We start from the raw sequence: 6,467 nt of genomic DNA on the forward strand, positions 1-6,467 counted from the left end.
AAGAACTTAAGGAGTCTCTGAAGCAGGCAGAGGCATAATTAAGAACACCCGGTCTAGGATTATGAAACTCCTAGAGACAGGAGTTTCCTGACACTGGCAGGGTCCTAAAGAGGAAGCTCTTTAGGGCCAGGACAGCTGGGGAGAAGTATCAGGTTGGAGAGTCCTATAGAGGAGAAACTGGGAGTCTTACAAGAGGAGATCCTGCCAGCTGTCCTAGAATACTGGGACCAGAGGTGGAACCAGTGGCAGAGTCATCACATGAATAAGATGAGCCAGCTAAGGCAACGACTGAGGGAATTATCCCTACCACAAGCTAAGGGAGGAAATACAGGGCCCAGTCAGGGGCAACTAAAGGGGGTAGACTTGGGAGATGTAGGGGTGACAGGGAAGGAGGAACAGATTTCTCCAGAAAGCGAGACCTACCGCTCAATTAGCCAGGATGAGGTGCAAATGGTCTGGTGCCTAGGGCAACCAGAGCCCAAGGTAGGTCTGGCAAAAAGGGAATCAGTTGAGTTCAGCAAGTAAATTGTGCCCAGGAGCATGAGATGAGGAGGGAACAACCAGCCAAAAGGGGATCCATGCCTGAGAAAAGACCTCAGGTCTACATAAATAACATCCCTAGGCATGTCACATGGTGGAGGCTGAGAAACATCAGGAGGAGAAAGTTGAAGGAGTAGCACATGTTAAGATCTACAAGGGATCACTAGGAAGACCCACAATCCAGGGGAAGATTGAGTTTTGGAAAGAGGAATATGCCCAGAAGGCACTAAGGAAGCAGTAGGAGATATGGGGAAGACTCTAAGACCTCCAAGGAGTCAGAGGGAGACTAGAGAACCTACAATTTGCCCGGAGAAAGAGACCCAGGTAGACAGGCCAGAGAAGGGAGGGAGGAGAGAACCCAAGAAGTAGGCAGGAGTTTGACCAGTGAAAAGTGCAACTTACCAAGGTTGGCTAATATGGGGAGACTACCTGTGGTGGGTAATTCCCAATAAATCCCACACGGTGCGCCTTGGGGAAAAGACGGGTAGGAGGCTCCTTAAAACCTCCGCCCAGAGTGACGAGGGCTGCAGGGAGCCCGAGTGCCAGAGGGCACTGAGAGTAACGAGGGCTGCGGCTAAGACCAAACAACGTCTGGTAGATCTATGAGGCTTGGGGCGTGGTACAGGGGTGGTTGGAGCCATGCATAGCCCATAAGGCTGGGGTGTTTGGAACCCCATTATATAAACAAGGATCGGGGTAGCAGGAACCGTGACCTGCTACCCCAAGGCAACCTCCCTTTAACTTGTATAAGATCAAGATGTGGCAGGCGAGAACGAGGGTGCTTTAAGCCAATCTTGGCACGGTAGGGGGTGCTAGGGGAGAGCACGGCAACCCTAGGACGTTTCACCCGCCTGGTACACTGTGGATAAGTATTCAAAAGTTGATTTTTCCTTCCTTTCAATTTCCTGTGCTTAGTTCTTGCTCTGATATTTGCGAAAATAAAGATTCCTTCATGCATGTTTTTTCTTAAGAGAGGGGCATGAACTGGAGCCACAAATCTAAGCCACTTGTAATTCAGAGCAATTAGGATTCAACTACCCAGTCTGCAAGCCTACCTCTACCTTTGTGCACTCTGTTTTGGCTAACAAATTTGAAACAAAACAGTTTCCAGATCTATCTGGAGAGAAACTAAACATGATTAAAGTTTAGTAAGAACAAGCTGGAATGTAAGACCTCTTTCATCTTTGACAAAAATCTAGGTAAAGAGACAGATTTTCAGATTATTCTCATACCAGCTTTTCTGTTGTTCTGCCCCAAACTGATGCCAAGTACAGAGGTCATATTTTGCATGCTAGTATAATATTATCACTCTTCTAGTCCTCTGGAATATCTCTTCCTAGTGTTTCTGAAAAAAGAAATATCAGTGAAACACGATTTTTTTCCTGAGGTAACTATTAAGAGCACTTTATATTTATGCAAGATGCAGGAATTTCTTAGGGTGATAGCTTTTATTGGGCCACCTATATAGTCAGCATACAGTTAGACAAGCTTTTGAATGCAAGACATTCTTCCTCAGACTTGCATTTGAAAGCTTGTCTAACTCTATCCCAACTACATAGTTGGTCTATAGAAGACATCACCCTAAGAAATCATTGTGTCCCTCAATTTCTGGACCATTAGGGCTACAAACTCACTCTTGCACTGCCACTTAAATAATATATGCATTTTTCATCGGAGTACACAAAAAGTGGGCTAGTACTCCGTCCTTATCTTCCTCGATATGCCTTGAGCTACCTGATCCTATGACCCCAGCTGACTTCCTGCCCTTTGGGCAGGGGGCTGGACTCGATGATCTCCCAAGGTCCCTTCCAGCCCTAATGTCTATGAAATCTATGTTAGATTGCTTACTATGCTCCTCCTCTTCAAAATTAGTCCTCTCTTGGCACTCCACTAAAGGGGGTAGACTTGGGAGATGTAGGGAAGGAGGAACAGGTTTCCCCAGAAAGCAAGACCTACCGCTCAATTAGCCAGGATGAGGTGCAACAGGGTAACCAGAGCCCAAGGTAGGTCTGGCATCATCTCTTTCCTGATGCTCCCAACACAATATCCTTTGGTGTGTTTCCTGATTCTCCCCTTTTTGTAACAGTCCCACAGGGTTCCACCCTTTAAGTGATCAACTCAGGCACAACGTGGATAACACAGAACTTTTAACCTATCCTGACCTACAGGCTCTCCCTTCAATTTTCCTTCTTAGTTGCATTAGACAAGGACTTGTTAGAGCTTTTTTCAACTTTTTTTTAATTGGAAGAGATGCATACATTTCTGTGTTTAAAATAACCCCAAACAACAACAAATATAATTGATATTTTCTAACAAGAAATGTTTTCAAGTCAGGACAGCATTTCTGGATGCAAAGGACAAGCCAAGAGAGACTGATCTTTATCATATGAGGCAAGTGCCCTTATCTTCATCATCTTAGCTGTTGTGATGTGGGCTCTCTCGTTCTCTCTTTTTAAATATTTTAAAAGTTTTGGATTCTACCTAGTAAGGACTAAGATTTTTTTTTTTTTTTTTTAATCCTGAAAATGTTCATGTGTTCAGGAAATCTATCACCAACATCCTGCATGTGGCTTGGGCCCATCTTTAATGACAACCTCTCCAAGTCCTCCCACCCAGGATGTGTTTAAATCTTGCCAATTCCTTTTCCATTTCAGTTTTAAGATGTGACAATATCAAACAGATATATGTGTAAAGGCTATCAGGAACAAAGTTTTGGTCTTTGATCTTGAGAGCAGCATAGTACAATTTTTGTGTGTCCAAAAACTCCTCTCTGAACTACAGGCCAATGGCTTCCTCCTCATTTATATGCAAAGTTACAACTGCTTGTACAACTTTACCAGTTATCACAGTTTGGAACACAAGGAGTGGAAGACTTGTATTTCTTTACTGAAACTGAATGGCTGTTTTGTAGTAAGTCTTTGTCACTGGAAATAATTTTCAAACCCAAGTGGGGGCTGAAACATTGACCAAACTGTGAATTCACAGCAGCCACCATGGATTCCAATAAGGCAGCTACACACACTACTTGCCAGATGGCAACATGGTTTTTCTGACACAGGTTGATCACTTCTACCTGAAATGTACTGTTGTTGCTTGTCGCAAGGAGTTGCCTACGTGGTGACGCCTTTACCTTTCCTTTTTACCTTGCTAACCAACCTAGTATCTCACAGTCATTATAGAGAAGTCCAACTGACTCAATGTGAGACATTCTTATTTTATGAAAAATATATATGCTCTCCCCCACCCTCACTTTCCTTGTAGGAACCATGCATAAACATCACCAGAGCAAAGTTTTGTTCTACTTCAAATACCTCCTATAAAGCCCTCTCTTATACTACAATACCTACTAAAAAATTAGTCCTCTGCTATCGTATCCTTAAATTATGTGCTTGTGGGACAAGTACCTCCTCTGTGTTCCGTGCTTGAACCACACTCACCACAACTTGGTCCTGGTGTTTATGCACACCCCTGCCCCATCCACCCCCCTCCCCCACACATGCACTCTTTGATCTCCAGATCTTTAAGAATCTGCCATGTGTCCCTGGACAAGATTCTAATTTCTCTCTCATTTATTTACAAAATGGACAATGTCACTTACCTCAGTCAAATTCTTGTGATCTTGCTATTAGCAAAGTAATGTAACACTCTCAATTGCAACAGATACAGAGGTGCTAATAGAAATGTTAAATTGTGCAATGGAAAGATCACACTGAGACACAATTCCAAAAACAAATATTTTATTTTTGCTGCCAAATGTAATATGCATGAGTGACAAAATCAGCTGCTGTTTTTCCAGATATCTTAAGAACTCTGCACCCAATATTCCATTGATTTCATTTCAGAATCAGTGAAGTGTCAGCAGAACAAAAATAGTTTCACAGGGCCAGTGAGGAAGAAATTGAAATGCAGAAACAGAACTACATCTTTAATTGCATATTTTCACACAGAGGTGAACTGCTAGAAAAGATGCTTGTGCATACATTGAAAATGCAATTGCATACTGATATCTAGTGGTATTTTTAACTGAACTGGTATTATTTTTAAGTTAACTATCCCAACTACTTTTGTGGGGAGAAGGGTTCATGACGTACAGCTGATAGATTACAAATTTCAGTACAAAGTAGGATAAAAGGTTTAGTATTACAATATACTGAACACTAGCCCCTCAATTTCCAGTTAAGGTAATGAAAAATAAGGGTGCTCAGCCATTCACATGGATGCTGAACACCTTAAGAGCACAAGACTGCCACGTACAGCAAGGAATTTATTAGTTTAAAAAATGTAAGTGGCTAGGTACAGACGTTACACCTAATGCACTTTAAGCATACAGGAAGTGGTTGATAGCCGTAACAAAACAAATGTTCACAGCACATAAAACACTTTAAAATGGCAGCTCTAATTTAACCCTGGATGGATGTGTACTCATCTAAAGCACTTTCTCTGTGAGAGCACTTCATCGAATGTCTGTGCCAGATCCCATCAAGGGTTAACTTAGAGCACCATTGCTGCCATCCCAAGCAACATTGCACAGGGCTGCTCTAGTTTTAGAAATAACTCATTTTCTGTGCTTGACTGCTGGGCTGGGCTGTCCCCACCCCATTGGCTGTCACTGATCCAAGTCAGTGACAGCCTCTGATCCCAGCCCTAAATTCAGCCTGGCTGGGGAGAGGTGAGGGAAGTGGCATTTCTATCCCCACAGCTACCCAGCCCCATGGCATGCCACAGCCCAGTTGGGCAGGGAGGGCGCTGCAGGGAAAGGAGTTCAGGATCTCTCTCCAAGCAGCTGCTGCTGGAGTGGCCCCTCTCCCCACGGCGCCCACCCCTGCTACATATTGACTGTCAGAAGCGGCTGAGGAGGAGGTGGGAAGTGGGGAGGAGTCATCCCCACAAAGGCCACCATCCACAGCTTGCTGGCTTAGATGGTAGGGAAGCCAAGCTAGGTCTGTGAAACAAGGGGGATCCCTTTTCCTCCTCAGCCACAGTTCCTGGTGCAGTGAAAAGCCAGAGAAGCCCTATGCTATATGCTTCTGGCTGCAGCTGCCAGGTCATTTGGGTGTGTAGGGATAGTGAATCACAAGCCCTCCCCTTCCCCCCCCATCTTGCTAGTTTGGGGATTGGGGTGGGGGGGCTGGGTCCATGTAGCAAAGGCACTCTGTTCACGCCCCTGCCCAAGCAACCAGCAGCTATTGCCAGAAGATGCAGAGCAGGGCTGCTCTGACTTTTCACTGTGCCAGTAACTGCAGCCTAAGGCTGGGGGGAAGCCCCCCAGCTGCAGGGGTCCTCCCAGAGCTTGCTGACTTGGAGGTAAGGGAGTCAGCCCAGGTTCATACAGTATAGGGCTTCCTTCCCTCCCCCTCGCCCCCAGTGCAGCAAAAGGTGGGGCTGGGCATTTCTGCAGCTGCTGGCTGCCTCTATGAAGAGACTGATGTGGTGGGGAAGGGAGCACCCCCACTGCAACACCTGCCCCACACAGCTTGCTAGCTCAGATCTTTGGCAGGGACAGGCTGGGTCCACATAGCAGAGGGGCTCCCTTCCCCCTCTGGTCCAGTTCCCAGAGCAGGGAAATACCACGCCAGGCTGCCCTTCCTGCCCTTTGCTGGCTGCCACTGCAAAGATGCTTAGGTGAGGGAAAGGGAGCCACCCTGCTGCAAGGTGTCTCCCTACCGCTGCCCAGCTTGCTAGACAGGGGGAGGGAACTCCCTGCCATGGGCATCTGGTCTGCTCCCCACAAAGACCTCGGTCCTTTTGAGGATGATCCATTCCCCACCCCGCTCCACCCTTAGCCATTGCTGACAGTTGCCAGCTGGAAGGGAGGTGGGGCTGGGGGGAGATGGCTACTCCAGCAGTCTCCTGGGAGGTGTGTGGGAGTGCCCCCACCTGCTGACTTTGGCTAATGCAGGCAGGCACTGAGCCCCCTTCCCTCCACC

At 46.3% G+C, this 6,467-nt stretch overlaps 1 long non-coding RNA gene across 1 annotated transcript in view; it reads right to left on the reverse strand.

Moving 5' to 3' along the window:
* Positions 1-302: 302 nt before the first annotated feature.
* LOC109308083 overlaps positions 303-6,467 on the reverse strand; it is a 13,773-nt gene continuing 7,608 nt past the window's right edge. The window contains exon 3 of the long non-coding RNA XR_002100454.1: positions 303-313. This is a non-coding gene — a long non-coding RNA (uncharacterized LOC109308083). The remainder of the gene's footprint in view (positions 314-6,467) is intronic.

The sequence above is a fragment of the Crocodylus porosus genome, unplaced genomic scaffold (genome assembly GCF_001723895.1).
Source record: "Crocodylus porosus isolate Cpor-Errol unplaced genomic scaffold, CroPor_comp1, whole genome shotgun sequence".
Lineage (NCBI taxonomy): Eukaryota > Metazoa > Chordata > Crocodylia > Crocodylidae > Crocodylus > Crocodylus porosus.